The sequence below is a fragment of the Oreochromis aureus genome, linkage group 14 (assembly GCF_013358895.1).
Source record: "Oreochromis aureus strain Israel breed Guangdong linkage group 14, ZZ_aureus, whole genome shotgun sequence".
Taxonomy (NCBI): domain Eukaryota; kingdom Metazoa; phylum Chordata; class Actinopteri; order Cichliformes; family Cichlidae; genus Oreochromis; species Oreochromis aureus.
In genome coordinates, this window is record NC_052955.1 from 16,238,149 (window position 1) to 16,256,795 (window position 18,647).

At 39.9% G+C, this 18,647-nt stretch overlaps 1 protein-coding gene across 1 annotated transcript in view; it reads left to right on the top strand.

Annotated features, from left to right (window-relative positions):
• Positions 1-18,647, top strand: part of schip1 (schwannomin interacting protein 1) — a 221,364-nt gene that overhangs the window by 14,621 nt on the left and 188,096 nt on the right. The gene's annotated exons all lie outside the window — the stretch shown is intronic.

Below are 18,647 nucleotides of genomic sequence, written 5' to 3' on the forward strand. Positions count from 1 at the left end.
CATACTTCAATATCATAGTTCCATGAAATATGCATGAACACACACACATAGAGGAGACACTGCAGCACTGTGGTTTTTCCTTCTTCACTTCTTCCAACATTGGAAAACCTCCTAGATTCAGGCTCACGTTCTCAGTACCTCCCAGACCTCAGCTCTCATTGCGTCAGTATCAAGCTGATGTTGCAGTTGTACTGCTCTCTGGGATAATTGTCGATCCCCTTGAAACAAGATGTTACACCTCAAAGGGTTTATCCAGATACAACAAATTTCAAGTACTTGTACTTCAGTTGAATTTTTCCCTTTTCATGCTGCTTTTTTTAACTTCTGATTGGCACACGGGCTCGCAACTGACTGGTTGCTACACATAGCCCATGCGTCATGTAGTGATGACTTCACCTCCACTTAGCCCATACACTTGTATTAATTAAAACATGGACTTTTGAGAATCAGTGAATGAACCTTTCCTGCCAAGGATAGCCAGCTGTTTGTCATGAAACACATTTTATCAAAGTTAAAAAATCTCAGTCTCTGGTTTTCTGCTTCCTGGTCTGCTCCAGTTTCTTCCTTGACCACACGAATTGCAAGGTTCAGAACAACAAACATTTTTTTTTTTTTTTGCTGAGCTTGCCTGAGTGTACTTCATACTAAGCATGCAGTTATCAATCGTCATTTAACTTCCAGAAACAGTACTTAAAACACTGGTGTCCACCAAAGTGCTTAACATGCTGAAGGCAAAACCATACTATTGCAAGTCATGTTTCTACCAGCCTTCGGGCTAAACTAACATTCTCTATGTAGACATATCTGGGCAAATTGGAGAGCTTACCTGGGAATTGATTAGCTTCAGTTTTGAATGCTGATGAGGTCGTGTGGAGCAGTGAAAGCAGAGATGCTAATTCAGTGCTATATAACAGAACATTATCTGCAAGCTGGAAACAAATTATGTCTCTGTGCTCCTGCTTTATTTGACCATAATTGTAGCTTATTATTAGCTACCCTGTACAGTTTGTCCTGCTTTTGAAATATGCTTTAAAAAGTTTATGTGTACATTTACATTTGAGCATCTATATGTGCTGACTTGATTGCTCGAGTAGATCCCCGTGATTCACAGCAGAGTGTGGCCCTCTGGGAAGGTTTGGCGAGGTTCGTTCAGACGCACAAACCGAAGATCAAAGCCAAAGTGTTGAGATGAGAATGGAGATAAAACGCTTCAGCTCGGTTGCTGTCATTGCAGAGAAAAAGATACAGCTGGTGGGCTGCCTGATGAAATGATTTAAGTGATGTATAGTTAAGAGGAGAATAGGACTGTGAGGAGAAGGATGAAAAAGCATAAAAAGCACAGAGCTGACTGTATGAAAAAAGATAAATTGCATAACATCCTCTTAGCTGCATTCAGCTTGTGCGTCCATGGCTGCTTGTCTGCTAACTGTGTTTGTGGACATTGATCTCCTCCTGCCTCTGTGACATGTTTGCACTTTTCCCCTTCCTTTTGTTCAGCCCAGGTGGAGGGAAAGTGTTACTGTAAGCATTTCTGCAGCCTGCGTGGGAGATCACTCTCTCATCTCTCACCGCCAAGAATCTCACAAAGCAAAGTGACGGCTTCATCTATGCCTCCACCTCTACCTACTTAATCCCTTTTTCCCACCCTCACTCTATGTCATCCCTTGCTTTCCCTCCCACTGCCTTTCCATGCACAGTTACACATTCACGAATGCACCCCTAAACCCTCCCCCTGCCACGCAACCGCACACGCGCGCGCACACATCCCTTGGCGTTTCTCCTGACAAATTCTAACAAATGTTTTATTGGTGTCAGTTGGTGTCTCATTTGAATTGAATTTATACACCTCTGCTCCAGAGTTGACATCGATCGGGCTTAACTCATTTAATAGCCATGACATTTGCCTATTAGCTTATTTACTGTCAAAACAGGCCCGGGCTCAGCTGGCTTCCTGAGAGACACTAACTCTTGCATTTGTATCCGTTAGGGAAGAAAATGTGATTGCTTGTGCAAAATATAAACTCAAGAAGAATGTTCAGCCCTGAAATACACACAGAGATGGACTACAATGAATGCGCTTCATCTACAGTTAGGTGCATAATTTGTTGGACAGAGAGTTTTGTAGTTTGCCTCTGTACGCCACCACAGTGCTTTTTAAATCAAGCAATCAGCATGTGATTGAAGTGCTGACTTTCCTTTTTAATTACAGCCATATTTATACATCATCCTCCATATTCTTGGGATCAAATGCAATCGGATAAGCTAACATAATTTTAAATGCAAGAAATGTTTTTAGGTCTTGGATAAAAATGATTTGTAGTCAATCATTGCCTAAAGTCTAGAAACTATGCATACTTATAAACAATGTGGGTTGCACAGGATGCACAAGACTAAGCTTATAAGTGAGGCTGCGAAATAGCTTCCCACTGGGCATTCACAAAATCAGTGGCTATCTTAAAAATTCATCTTGGCTATGTGACAGCGAGATAAAATGAGGAGAAGAGAGAGCTAATTTCTCCAAAGGCAGAGAGAGAATGATGGATGACTGAAAATCTGAAAGGATTAGGAGTTAGAAGGTAGATAAGATGCAGCAGATTTTGGAGTGATTATGACGATAATAACTGTGCCTTTGAAGCCTTTATGGCTCTACATTTGCGTGGGTATGAGATCAAGTGTGTGCACGGGCACAGGTATGTCAGTCAAAGTGTCTGATTCCTTCTTTGTCACTGTTTCTACGTCTTCATACGAGATAGATGTTAACTCTTACATCCGTGGACCTGGAAAAGTACTCGTAATTACACGCTCACATCAGCTCATGTACACACATATAAACACAGCAACAATCTTCAGCGGCACATTAAAGCCCTTCCAAAACAAATCAATGAAAGCTGTTACACAAATGAGGAAAAAGATGACAAATGAACAAGAGACAGACAGCAAAATGGATGTCGACCCAGAAGCAGGAGAAAAACGCAAAGTATCGTGAGGGAAAAGGGAGTCCTCACTTTTTATTTTATGCATTTCCTTTTGTTTTGTGAGCACATGGTCTTGAATCGCTTGATTGGATATTTAAAGCAGGCTGTGTGCAGCATTTAGATGAGAGCAATGGTTTACAGCTGGTGTATAGCGATTTGATTAGATGCTGTAGCTCACTGCAAATGCCCCACAAGCTTCTAATTGGTTATTTATCTAGAAAACATGCCACTTAGCTGACATTACTTAAACTAAACAAGCATATAGTGGCATGTGTGCTCACATGTAGTCACGTACAGACAGAGATGTGGCACACACACATACACACACACACACACACACACACACACACACATATATATATATATATATATATATATATATATATATACACTATAGCACAACATAAATCTGCTGAAAGCATCTCCAAACCATCTGCAGCAGTAATAACAATCTGGTACCTAAGGCTATATGCTCTACTGTTCATTTCAGCACACTTCTCTTTGCACTCATACCTTTTCTCCGATTGCTCTTTCCCCCCCTCTATTGCAGGTCCCAGTTTTTTCCCATCATGCATTCATTCTCTCTCTTTCACTTTGTTTTCTCACTCACTCACTCTTTCTCTTACGCATGATGTTTGTCCCCCTCTTTTGTCCCACTCTTTAGCCTATCACATACGCTGATAGGCTCAGTTCTCAAGGCCAATGAGTCTTCTATAACGAGATCCCCTGAGGAGAGAAGAGTAGTGTAAAGAGCAGCGGGGACAGCAAATGGGAGGGGAAGAGCTGGGGTTTGATCTCCTTTCTGACCTGCACAAATAGTGCAGCCTCTAACTCAACCTCTCACTACCACTTCTCTTTCTCTCAGTCTCCCTTAACCCACCATTTATGTGTTCCACTCCCCTCTGTTCAGGAGCCATCTATCATTACTGTCCATTGACCCGATCAGATGCATTATAATCTTCTTCTGACAGCACTCCTGCTGTGTTTGCAATACACTGCACAGCGAGAAAGGCTGTGGGAGAAGTGGAGACAGTTGTCCTTACAGAGGAGAGGGAGTGTGGGGTAAAAATCAAATGGGTGCATATCTAAAAGTGAGACAAAACACTCTTAGGAAAAAAGGAGCTTTTACAAACAGTTATCCACCCATGTTCTGGAGTTTGTCACAAACCGAGCTTCTTTAAAGATTGATTTTCTGCTTTCAATAATAATCTCTCTCCTGTTATTTGAGTTCACTACAGATTACCCACAGTCCTTATTTCATCGACCAAGAAAGTCAAGCAGAAAGGAGTGATGTGCCAGTCAATGACTGTTAAACTAGAGTTACCTCCCTGATATCATAAAGTCCAGGCTGTGGCAGCTAGCTGCTGTTTGCCTCATTAGTATGTGCGCTAACAGAGAGGCAAGCTGCTCATCCTTCCTCCGACAGCGTTTTAACAGTTTAAGCGGGAGTTCGATAAAAGGGACTCTTAATGAAATGCTCTCTGGCCATTTGAGGAGACATGGTCTCTGGCAATTTTGTAGTGGTTGTCTTTACACAATCTGTGTACTTTTATTGACTTTTGGCGTATTTGTCAAGGCGCACCTTTCGAGAGAAGTGTACAAATGAGCGGCAACCAGCATAGTCTTGTGTCAGCACGGCATGATGGATATGTTGTAATCATAGAACATATCCATCGTGCTCCCTGCTTTATACCTAAACACAATTGGTTTAGGTATAAATGTAAAATGTGTCATTTTATTTCTGTATTGCTAGAGTTAAACTTAAATTGCAGGAGATTTTTTTGAAGAACTCCTCAAAAGCTTCTCATTCTCGACTTTCTTGCTTCAGGGCTCAGTTGATTCTGTGTCAGTGTTTTCGAGACAAGATAACATACTGAAAAATGTGAGATCTAGGGTAGCTTCTGCACGGTTAACAGTTACTCATTCATCCAGTATTGTAACATGCACACTTGTGACAACACACAAATAATATCATAAAAATGTGGCTAGGTGTCTGAAGCTCGCTCGGGTACGCTCAGGCGATGTCCTCTGGGTGAGTTTCTGACAGCTCAGTCTGCCCTTTCTCGTGTTTTTTGATCAGTGAGTTAGGAATGAGGGGGCAAGGTGTTGCCCTTTTATTTGATGCATACATTATGCACCAATAGTTTTCACTGCATCACATATAAATAAATAAAGCAGCACATTAAAGAAGTCAAAGATGTAAGATTCCTCTGGATCAAACACCTTTTTTCTTATGCAGACCATGTGTACAAGTTGATGAATATAAAGCGTTTTAATGTTGTCGGGCTGTAAGCATGCTATTGTTAGGTCAGAAATCTTCTCAGCAAAGAGCCTCTGCTTTGAAGTTTTGCATTTGTCTATAATAGATTGTTAAATCTTCTGTGAAGACGCTTGTGTTTGCATATGCATTCATACTAACTGTACTGAATAGAGCTGTGTGTATGTGTGGACCGGATCCATACATGCATGTGTATAATGTGCACTCACATGCAGAGCACCTGTCTAGTTTCCCCTGTAGCAGTTTAAACATGGGCCAAATGTGTCCTCACAGTCTTCTAGCGTCACCATGGTAACAGTGAACTTGCTCAGAATGTCCTTATTTACTTATGCAAATGACTTCCTGCAGCCCTCCAGCCTGTCAATCAAGATTGCAAGCATATTGAACAAAATATAGTTGGAAAGGTGAGAACTTTCAGTCTTTGCTACAAACTTATGTAACCTTCGCTTAGCTCCAGTTTGCCCAAAAGTGCTCTCTGTATAAATCAGTGCCTCCATATTTTTTTTTCTTCTAATGCTGTGGTAAATCTCATATTACCTAACGGACCTTTTGTTGGGTTTCAAGTTGAAGCTTTTCTCTCATTTATCCATTTGCAATCCTTTAATCCATCCTGTTCTTTGTTGTGTTTTGCTAATGCTGCTTCTTAATGCTACTTAAGTGTTAACTGTCTGTGCCAGTTTCATGCTGATTCATTATGTAATTTGTTTGCAAGATACAAATAGTGGGAATGTTTTGTGAAATTAAAATTGTCTATCCCGAGCCAGACTAGCCAATACTTTACACAAGCTACCAAATATCCTTTTGCTCTCATTCCCTTTTTTGTCTGGCCTTAGCTTTTGCCCTCCTTGAGGTTTCGCTTGTTTATTCTCTTCTTCTTGTGACTTCTTCCAGCTGCTTCATCTTTTGCTTTTATTTTTCTATCTGCATTTTGCCCACTAACCCACTGTCCTTTAAAATAAGAGAAGGAGAGTCATTCTGATTCTTTAAATGTGGCAATTACTTCTTTTATATATGATCCTCTGAAATAATCATGTTTCTTGAGCATTTCTTTAACAATATTTATTTGTTAAAATGTTAAAATTGTATTTTTTAAAATGCTGTATTATGGTCAAGGCAATACTAGTATAAGGTACTTTGGTTAAAATCTTATATGAGATGATTTCCAAGTCAGGTGACAGACTGCCCTTTTTGGTTTGGGAATGAAGCGCTGCCCCAAATGAAGGAATTAAACAGTGTCTTGGTGCCAGGTGAGGCACACACTGTGTGTAAGCCTGATGCTCTGAAATGGTCAACTAATTTTAGAATTGAGCAGAATTGCCAGATCACTTAATGTCTAGTTGAGTGGGGTCACTGCATGTGATTTATCACCTCAGTTTCCACCAACCAGACGCTCAGATTATGAGATGGATTTGTGGTCTGAAATGTTAATTGGCCGACTGTCAGCTTGAGCAGTTCAGCGGTCCGATTTTCTGCTTTCAAAAGATCTCTTATTACGCTGGTCAAGAATTTTTCAGATGTCATCTGCTTGAGAGGTGAGATGTGCTACTTTTTTTTTTTATTTTGAGGTGCTCAAATATGACAGTTGAAATAGATGATTGGCTACCATTTCCAAGATATCAAAGTTTATTCTTTTAACACCTGTGTTTGTTAAATAGTTGAGTTTTAATTCTGAATTGTTAACTTTTTTTCATTTGTTTATGGTCAGTTCATATGATAATATTTAATCTTTCTTCATTGTGTAACTGTTTAAAAGAAATATATAGATATGCAGAGAGATAACAGTTGATATGAAACACATATACAGCATATTTAATGGAAAGCACAGCAGGGCTATTTCAGTTCACCAAAAAACTGGACTGAAATTATTTAGAGCCCAGCAAGCCCAACCAGGGAGGTCAAGATGTTGTGTCAAGGTGGCATGTTGTGACTTGTGATTTATGTCTGTGGATATCTCCACAAGCAAACTTATTTTATTTGATAATGTAGTGCACCAGAACAGGAAATGCAAAGGTTATCTGCCTTTCGGTGATGCAAGTCACGTTATTTTAACAGCATAGTGTGAAAGAAAATGACAAATATTACTTGTGGGACAAATATACTTATTTAACAAACATTTTGGCAGTACAGAGCCATGAAAAATTGTTTCCTCTCTTCATGATATCTTTGTTTTTTTGCACATTTTCACACTTACATTTTTCAAGTCATTAAACAAATTTCAATATTAGACGAAGATAACCCAAGCAAATACAAAAGGCATATTTTGAATGATGATTTTATTTATTAAGGGGAAAAAAACGTAGACTAGTGTAAGCTGATAGCTTCTTCTAATCTTACTCAGTTTTTACATGTTGTGGTTCAACATGAGAAAAGCTGTGATATGAAACTGAGTTTCAGGACAGACGTCGTCTGCTCGTTGTGAGTGTGTTAGACTTCATTTCATTACCTTTTTCTGGCTTTCCATTTATATTAGAAATATACAAAGTAACATTACCATCTTATCTTTCCAGCCAGTATTTGTGAGGACATAGATGACATAAATAAAGGCTGTTCATCAATAGATAAAACCTGCCAGAGTTTCTGTGCAGCGTGAGTTCCATAGTCATCGATAGTCATTTGATTGTACAGTCAGTCACAGTTTCTAAACCTCTGCAAATAACTCCTTCCATATCTGATCACAGTCATTGTGTCAGCATTTCAGGCCTGTCCAACAGGGATGAGACCCTCAGGCAAACCTAAAACAACATAGAGCAAGTCTTTGGATCACTTTGCAGACTGATCTCGAGGAGGTGGCTGGGGACATGTCCACTGCTTTGGTGACCCCAAACCAGCAGAAAATGAATCACACTGTGAAATAACAACATGGATTTTTCTTAATGGCTTGGGAGAAAGATCCTTGACATTTTGGGTTCTTTGACCAGATGATTGCCACCGGTGGTTGTAAGTATGTTATCGATTTCTCGAAGCGTAACCAGGTATCCTCTTTGTGGAGCAGTTTCACAAAACTTGTTCGGTGATGGCAAAAATGAGACACTCTGGGTCTATAGCTGTGTGTGTGGCTAATGACTATTCATGAGTTACTGTTCAGTCTGTGTGATCGTCATGGTGTGGCATGTGTGGAGAGAGGAAGAGAGGTTTACTGTTTACAGTTTTAACATTGACTGCGAGAATGAGCTCATGTTTCTCCTCCTGCTGTCATTTAGCAGATGCTGTTTCTTGTCAACAGTGAACAGAGAGATGAGCAGAATTAGTATCAAACCCACGATACTAAGACAATAACGGAAGTGGCAGAAAGACAGTAAACAAACACTGACAGAAGAGAGACAATGGCATCTGCTCTAACTGAGCTGCAGAGTGAGTCAAACCTCAAGTCTCTGATGTACAAAAGATCCTTGTTTTTTTAATTATATATGTATTTTTTAAAGTTAAACTTGATTTTCATTTTATATTTTTCCATTTTCTTTTATTTAATAAGAAGCCTATTATTGCACATGTATCACGGCCCTATAAAATATAAGGTCTCATTTCTTTTTTTCTTCTTTTTTAATGATTAATATTTCATGTGAGCCAGCTACAACCTGTGTGGTTTCATTGTTATTAACCCAGAGTTTGTCATAATTATGTAATGTATATTTTGACATTGACAGAGCAGGCCTATTACAAACTCTTATTTCCTTTTCTTAAAGAAATATTTCTAATATCCACTTGTAGTATGTCTGTTTTGTAGATTTAAAGCAAACTCCCTTTTAAAATAAACATTTTGGTGTATGCAGAATATTGCACATCTGTCTCCCATAACTGAGCACCAAGCAAATCCTCACATTTGAGAAGATAGAACCCTCTGGTTATTGATTAAACAACCTTTTAATCAATAAGTTGTCCATGAAGTATCTGTTAATCAACTAATGATTAGTTAGGATCCTGTTTCTGCATAAAACTAGCAAAATATATATAGTTAGTATATAGTCTATCTATCCATATATATATATATATATATATATATATATATGTATATGTAGTTATAGATAGTCTACAAGTATTTTGACTCCTTCCCGTCACCCTCACAATGCATCTCATCTAATCAGTCACACCCCGAGCGCTCACTTTTCTCAGGATCTGTTGTGTATAGCAAGCAAGGCGTGTGTGTGTGTGTGTGTGTGTGTGTGTGTGTGTGTGTGTGTGTGTGTGTGTGTGTGTGTGTGTGTGTGTGTGTGTGTGTGTGTGTGTGTGAGAGAGAGAGAGAGAAAGTGAGAGTAAGTTAATTTCATGCAGGGTTACCTCATTTTGTAGCATAAAAATTAGGATGATACATCATTATACATATTCAGTGAGAAGCTAGCTTACATGCATAAGAGGTTGTCTGAGGGATGAAGAGATAAAAACCTTTGGTGATAAATTGATTTTTGTGCAGTTTTCAAGGAGAAAAATGTTTCAAAGATACATTTTTTTTCAATTTCCGGCCACAAAGAACTCTTTAAATTGGTTAAGTTGTTACCCTTATACCACGTAGCAGTCTTGAGACTGCATTTTGAGTCTCTGGCGTTTCCTCTGGAGGAGTTTTATTTGACTTTTGAATTGAGCAATTTCTTCCCCCCATTATATTGTTTACTCCTTTAATTAAGTCAGTGTTCAGTCATTCCTGCTGATGGTGAAAATGACTTTATAGTAAATCAGTTTAAAGTAAAAGAAAGACAGAAGAATGACAGCTGCATTTAAAAGCACTGTTACTTCTTATTACAGTCATACACTCATATAAATAGTCATTATCTTTGAGCTTCATTGGTTTTTTGTTTCTTTTACTCAAAAACTGCATTTTAGTGCAAAACAACACATTATCTTTTTTGTAAAAGTGACATCTGCACTTCCAAAATGAAATAACAAATTTAATGCATGAGTAGCCCGAGGCTATGGAAAATGATTAAAGATTTGCAAAACTATTATGTGAAGAGCACGAGATGATGTTTCTTTTTCTGTGTGTTTTTCCAGCTCTATTTCACACTGTGACTTTTGTAGCTTTCATTTCTTTTGCTCTTATACTCTCTTTTATATTTTACTCTGTCATTTTTCTTTTCTCTCTCCAGATTTCAGCCAAAAAGTATGAGACCTTATTAAATCATTTCTGGTGCCTTGTGCACCTTCCGCAGTGGCAATGCTGGACAAGGTCAGAATACTGATAAATGGAGCACACGTGTACTCGGACAGCCAGACATTTTTTATTTTAGGCCATACAGCTCAGATAGTGTGAGGGAAGCAGATCTGTGATTTCATGTGTTGAAATAGAGTCTGAAATTGAGCGCTGCCCCGCCTGCACAAACCCAAGCATTTATTAACTCCTCGTTAACCTTCAACGAAGAGTGTGTTTTTGTGCGTGTGGTACAATAAAGCATCCAGGATCTATCTCTTAGATGTCTTTAATGTCACCTCTGTATTTTCCACTCTGTCTGACACAAAGAGGACAAACATTGCACAGCGAAGCAGAAGCCCCACAATGCTTCACCACCTTAAATGAGAATGATGCTTCAAGATAATCTCTGAAAGCCGCAGAGACATAAAAGATACAAAACTGGTTCTATAAATAGTCTGCACAGATCCTCAAAGCAGTAGTTTTTTGGGGGAGGAAATATTTTTATTCACTTTCTTGTCTTGCTTATTTTACCACAAAGACTGGAAGCTGCTACCCTGGCTCTGCCAGAAAGTCTACCTGCCGAAACCGCTAAAGCTCACTAAAGCCGTTCTCACACATGGCTCAACATAGCTAGTTTTGTGAATCGGTTAAAGTGACAGCCTTTTGTCATTCAGACTGAGGTCACCTTTACATTCTTGTTCCTCAGTGCTTCATTTATACACAATTCAAAAGGCATGTAGACTCTTGAAAATGTTTTCACTTTCATATTTTTGCTTAAAGGTACTGCCATGTATGCGAGCGCTGACCCTTCCCATCGCCTACAGGCTCCAAGAGAGCTCTCTTTTGGGTTGGGTTGAGATAAAATGTTATTAACGTCATCTAATTGTTGTTTAAGGCATGCCCCAAAGTTATCCTGTTCTTTGCAAGCTAAACAAAGTGTAAGACAGTCATATATTTGTGCCTGCTTATTTGTATCACTGCTACATGCAGCTCTGAATTGTGCCAGGCTGAAAATGAATATGGCTGAGCGCGTATTGCCTGATTGCCATCGCAAAGGGATCACATTGGTCATTCATACAAGAAAGGTGCCGACAGCTATATGTCAAGGAATTATTGCCGGAGAAGGCATTAATAACACATTATTATATGTTATACCTTTTTATTTAATTCATACAAAAACCTTTAATGTCTTCATTCAAGAAATCATAAAAGTCATTTAAAAGCATTCAAGGATATAAATATCAAAACACACCATTAAAATAGCACGATTCATTTTACACCTCACTGTGTAGCCAAATGCACTTGAGCGAAATCAAGATAATTCAGCAGCCTGTTAGAAGTAGGTTGGCTGTATCAGTGACAGCAGGGCTGGTGCCTGTAGTAGCATGTGTAGAGGCGATGTAATGGTTATATTTAGCATCTCATCTCCCAGACGGTTCTCTGAGCACACAGTCGACTGGCACAGCAGCCTATTCTGGTGAGAACTGTGAACACTGGGAACAGTTAATGCCGTTCTGGCCCAGACAAAGCGATATCATCGGGAGTAATCTTTTTTTTGGGGGGGGGGACAAAAGTTTTACCACACATTTCTTGCCTCTGTGTGAATGATGAGTTTTCCAGCATCTATCAGTTCTTTTACTCCAGCCTCACTTCTAATACAGATACCGATTTCCCTCTTTTCTGTAACTTTTGAATTCCTGTGTGTGTGTGTGTGTAGTTTTTCCCTCTCTCACCTGTATTCTCTTTTTTACCTTCTTTCTTCTTTCATTCACTCCCAAAGCTCGTTTCCCTCAGTAATCTTCCTGCCAGAATGAGAGTTGGAAAACAGGCTTGTGTTTTTTGTGACAGAGTGTGTGATGTTCCTTGTGATCCCTCCCAGTGTTTGAAGCTGCATTACATCAGACTTTCCATCCTGCCTGCAAATCCCCACTTTCATAGTATTCATGTGTAAGCAGGAAAATGGGAGAGCTGAGGCATTGATTCCCCCCCCCCAATACATTCTGTATAAACATGAGAAACATTCACATGCAATGCACATAAGAAAATTTACTTGCACATACTTGCAGGTTTGCACATAAGCACAAAACTCGTATCTGAATGCGTGAATGCTGCAGACTTTTTGAGTTACAGGTATGCACACAGGATACAAGCTGACATCTGTACATCCTGCTGCTGCTGTTTGCTGCTGAAACACTGGGGCTTACTCCTCTGCATTATAGATGAGGAAGCTGTGAACAGCTTGTTTGCTTTCTAAATTAAGTTTTTCTCTCCTCTCTTCCTCTGCTTCTGTCTCTCCCTGGGTTGCTGCTCCTTTTGCTTTTTACACCCTGAGATGAGCCAAAGCCTCTGCGTGCCAGGGTGTTTTGCTGTTTTTCTGCATTTTTGTAAACGTGTAAGCAGCCTCTCTGCTAACAATCGGTGTGAGAAGCTCTCATCTTTAATGTATGTTGCCCTGTGTATAGGAAAGTAACACCCTCAGAGCCAGAGACTTCCCTGCTGGCTAGCCTGTAGTGGATTGCAACTATAGCCCCTAAGCACATTCTCACAAACATTTGCACATCCATCTATTAGCTATATCTGTTTTAACCCATGGAGGGTAACAGAGCAGCTTGATGGTCAACTATTAACCATAGCCAATTAACCTAAGATGCATGACTTTGAGCTGTGGGAGGAAGTTGGAGCTCCTTCAGGAAATCTGCAGAGCCACCGGGAGAACATGCAAATTGCACTCAAAAAGACCTCAGCAGACCAGCAAGATGCAGCCCAGAACCTGTGAGTGAGGCAACAAGCTCAGCACAGCTGTGCATTCCCACTGCACAGAGCTATACAGGGAGTGCAGAATTATTAGGCAAGTTGTATTTTTGAGGAATAATTTTATTATTGAACAACAACCATGTTCTCAATGAACCCAAAAAACACATTAATATCAAAGCTGAATGTTTTTGGAAGTAGTTTTTAGTTTGTTTTTAGTTTTAGCTATTTTAGGGGGATATCTGTGTGTGCAGGTGACTATTACTGTGCATAATTATTAGGCAACTTAACAAAAAACAAATATATACCCATTTCAATTATTTATTTTACCAGTGAAACCAATATAACATCTCCATATTCACAAATATACATTTCTGACATTCAAAAACAAAACAAAATCAAATCAGCGACCAATATAGCCACCTTTCTTTGCAAGGACACTCAAAAGCCTGCCATCCATGGATTCTGTCAGTGTTTTGATCTGTTCACCATCAACATTGCGTGCAGCAGCAACCACAGCCTCCCAGACACTGTTCAGAGAGGTGTACTGTTTTCCCTCCTTGTAAATCTCACATTTGATGATGGACCACAGGTTCTCACTGGGGTTCAGATCAGGTGAACAAGGAGGCCATGTCATTAGTTTTTCTTCTTTTATACCCTTTCTTGCCAGCCACGCTGTGGAGTACTTGGACGCGTGTGATGGAGCATTGTCCTGCATGAAAACCATGTTTTCTTGAAGGATGCAGACTTCTTCCTGTACCACTGCTTGAAGAAGGTGTCTTCCAGAAACTGGCAGTAGGACTGGGAGTTGAGCTTGACTCCATCCTCAACCCGAAAAGGCCCCACAAGCTCATCTTTGATGATACCAGCCCAAACCAGTACTCCACCTCCACCTCGCTGGCGTCTGAGTCGGACTGGAGCTCTCTGCCCTTTACCAATCCAGCCACGGGCCCATCCATCTGGCCCATCAAGACTCACTCTCATTTCATCAGTCCATAAAACCTTAGAAAAATCAGTCTTGAGATATTTCTTGGCCCAGTCTTGACGTTTCAGCTTGTGTGTCTTGTTCAGTGGTGGTCGTCTTTCAGCCTTTCTTACCTTGGCCATGTCTCTGAGTATTGCACACCTTGTGCTTTTGGGCACTCCAGTGATGTTGCAGCTCTGAAATATGGCCAAACTGGTGGCAAGTGGCATCTTGGCAGCTGCACGCTTGACTTTTCTCAGTTCATGGGCAGTTATTTTGCGCCTTGGTTTTCCACACGCTTCTTGCGACCCTGTTGACTATTTTGAATGAAACGCTTGATTGTTCGATGATCACGCTTCAGAAGCTTTGCAATTTTAAGACTGCTGCATCCCTCTGCAAGATATCTCACTATTTTTGACTTTTCTGAGCCTGTCAAGTCCTTCTTTTGACCCATTTTGCCAAAGGAAAGGAAGTTGCCTAATAATTATGCACACCTGATATAGGGTGTTGATGTCATTAGACCACACCCCTTCTCATTACAGAGATGCACATCACCTAATATGCTTAATTGGTAGTAGGCTTTCGAGCCTATACAGCTTGGAGTAAGACAACATGCATGAAGAGGATGATGTGGACAAAATACTCATTTGCCTAATAATTCTGCACTCCCTGTAATTCTCCTGTACAATGCAAGACTGGATCAAGTGTGAGCTCTCTCTCTTTTTCTCTCTATGAGTTTTTCCTACATTTCCTACAATTTTCCTACAATTAGAGTGCACTAAATAAGGGTTCAAAAATTTAGAGCATCCTAAAGTCAGCAGAAAAACTGAAGTCATTTTTTTTAATATAATGTAAATAACTGCTTTAGCTGTTTGCAGTGGTCTGTCTGGAGTCACTTGTTTCTGATACTTTTGAAGTCTTCTTCCATCGCATCCCCTTTTGTCACACCAGCCCTCTGCATGTCTTCCTTCAGCCTATGTATCATATATCTACCATTCCTTCTCTCCAACATATCAGTCAGCTCTCTCCCTTTCCCATAGTCTCTACATTTAAAGTCCTTACTATCACCTCTACACTACAGCCTTTCATTCTCGCTTACTGGCCTCTGAACACACCTCTCCTCTTCCTCTGTCTTTAGCTATCAGAGATAGAGGAGGAGAACCATTTCCATCGGCACTCATTCAGTATAGAAATCTGCATGTTAGTTTTCCTGACACTACACTCCCCATTTATCCGGGCTCGATCTCTTTGCCATAACAAACTTGTGCCTTATGTGCTCGCTAGTTGCTTTGCACTTCATCTAAACACATTAGCTCCATCCAAGAACCATATATAAAAAAACATGAAATCCTTAAGCTTAAAGAATCACTCATAACATCCATGGACAACATTACACCCACACTTTAAAGCTACAGTACCAGTCAGAAAGTTGGACACACTCGTACTTACATCCAAATGAATTCAAGTCTGCTTTGTATCTTCTTTTTTCTATTTTTCTCTATTTCTCTGTTATTGCTGTATTAGATGGCAACAGATTCATTTAAAACATGAATTGGGTAAACAGAAAACTTTCTTTTTGTACACTCTGTTCGGATTATTTCAGAAAAACTGAATATTGCATAAATACAATGAACTAACAAAATTAGACCTAAAACTGCAGAGCTATTCCAGTGACATTTATTAGCAGTAAATCAAATGTTAGACTATATGCTGTTCCACTGCATTATCTGTTTTACTTAAAGTAATAACACTTTTCTGGAAAGTTGGCATTTATCCTGCTCTCCTGTTGTCAAACAAATTCATTCTAAATGGAAGGATTACCTTAAATTATGCCTGCGATTGTGAGTTTCATAAAAAAATATTGTAGCTTAAATGATATTCAGACTATGTTCAGTGAGTTGCATCTTTCATTTCAACTACTGTAGAAACCGTAAACAGAAGCCCACTGTGACTAATGGGATGCTATCTGATTTCTTAGATACTGTGGCGTAAACAAAGCACTGATGCACAAAAAAGAGATTAGGAGTGTCTGTTTCTATCTATCAGCCTTCCTGTCTCTTGAGCCTGTCTCCTTCTTACTGTGGTTTCTGTTCAGCTCTTACTGGGGTCTAGGTGGGCGGATCAGAAGTTCTAGCACTTCTGTACAACCTTTAGCCGGGCTGTCCTTTCCATCCTTCTCTGGTTTAATTTTCTCTGGTCAGACTTTGACTGAGCTGGGTCAGAGGCTATTGATTCACAGAGAGACAAAGAGGAAGGTCAATGAAAGGCAGCAGAGTTGCTTGAGAGTTGATGGGAACTATGAGCATGCACACACACACACCTGCTGTGCTTTTCCAAGAATGGCTTGATTTGTGTTTGCTTGTACTACACATACAAGCACAAATGAAAGCATTGCCTCTTCTTAGATGGATGGCAGTGATTGTGCTGTGCATGCCTCTGGATATATCTCTATCATCAACAGACTTCAACATGAAGTAGAGCTCTAACCTTGCCTGCTCATGTGTTCACTCAAAACAGAGCGAGAGAGTGAGGGAGGGAGAGAGAGGCATAAAATGAGATCCAGTAAACATTATAATTGTGTGTGATATCTCTCTCTTGGAGCATTCTCTTCTTCCCTAATCTGTTCACATGCCAGGCACCTGGACTTCCCTGAATGTCAAGGGGAAATGGCTTATCAGCCCCCCATCCATTTCTTTTTTTCCCCATCTCACTCTCATTCCTCTGTCCAGGCAGTCTGTCTGTGTGGCTCCCAGAGGGAGGCTACCCAGAGGTCAGATTTCCCTCTTCACCTTTTCAGTTCCTCTCCAACTTTTTGTCCAGCCTGCCCAGTGGGACGGAGGGTCGCTGGCTGACATTTATCTCCATGGATATGGAGTATGCTTTCAGAATGGGAAATGGGTTTTTCTCCTGCAAGGCAAGAGCCTAGAGAGAAGTATATTTTCATTGGTGTCGTTTGGTAAAGAGATGGAGCGTGGACAAAAGAAGAACTCATTTGATTTTGATGTGTGTCCAAATTGCTGCTGAAGAATTGGCTTTGCTGAAGCACCACGCTCTCTGAGTGATCTGACTTCATGTTTTCAGTGTGTATGCGTGCAAATTATGTTTCTTTGATGCTCAGTGGAATTACTGTAGCTTGTTTGCTAATGGTGAAAGCTTCAGTTACTGTAGGTGCTCAGTCCATTCAGCTGGGTGATACATGTCAAAGTAATATCCACATGAATACCAGGACCACAAATTTCCAAGCACACGTAATGAGATAAGCAGTGTAATTGAGTTCACCTGTCAGTAGTGTCATCTTTTCTTTACCAGCGTTAACGTCATGCTTATGCACAGACAGTTATCTTCAGGGTGTAGTTTTGATGTTAGCTAAAAGCTGTTAGAGTTTCATTCAAAGTTCTTCCAGGAAAAACTAAAAAGTTCATGATCTTGATCAGCAGAATTTCCTCTGTTGTTGGAGATATAAGTGTTGAACTGTCAGCTTTTTAACTGGGTAATGTGAATCTGACATCTTGGTTTTATGGTTTTTGTCAAATGCTGTTAGTGGATCAAAAATCATTTTTCACACTTAAAGGCTAATTCATGCTTTTCATGTTGGTGTGTCTGTTGGATTGTGATTCATTGAGAGATTTCAAGTGTCTCTACAAAATATGATGAGCCCTATTTGTTAGCTGACATATTTGTCAGCACATACAAATCGTGTTTAGTAGCAAAGCAGTGGCAGTTGTTTCTTGTTGTTAATAATCTACATCAGTATGACTACTTAAAATATATTTCAAGATGTCTAGAAGTGAGAATATAAATTGAACTGAGGGGATTTGAGGATATTTTCTATTTTCTTCTGGTTATTCAGTTAGAAAGGAACCAGAATGGATTCAAACCTCGAACCTTCTTGCTGTGAGGACACAGTGCTATCCACTACACCATCACGTCGTCAGAAAAGTTATTAATAGGCCCATTTGTCACTAAGTGCAACTTGTCAGAATCAGCACCAACAATTCTACACATCTGTAACTTAATTGTAGGTATCTATAATGAAAGCTTATAGAAAAGAATGGCAGCTATGTCACCGTGATATAGCAAACATAAAAGCAGCAAATCATCACTTTCTGACAAGCTGATATTTTCTTGAAGGAACAGACAACATATTTAATTCTTACTTGAAAAAGAATTACAAGGAAGCAGAAGAGATGAACCTCTCATGTGGTGACATATTGTTTGCACTGCTGAATGCTGTAATTTAATTTTTCACAGTGATAGTGTCTTCAAACAGTTACAAAGTTAACACGTTTAAAAAGGGCCTGTCACCAGATGCTTTGCTCATTAGCAGCTGGGAATGGATCTTCTCACAGCAGGGAGAAGATGAGGGTCTGCCAGATGTAGATTTTGATTATTTGACCTGAGCTCTTCTAGGACTTAGAGGCACTTTCTAAGGCCATGTCCACACTAATATGTTTTCGTTTGAAAATGCATCGTTTTCTCTCCGTTTTGGCCTCCCGTCCACACTGAGATGGCATTTTCGCTCATGGAAAACGCAGCGTTTTCGAGACGTGTGAAAAC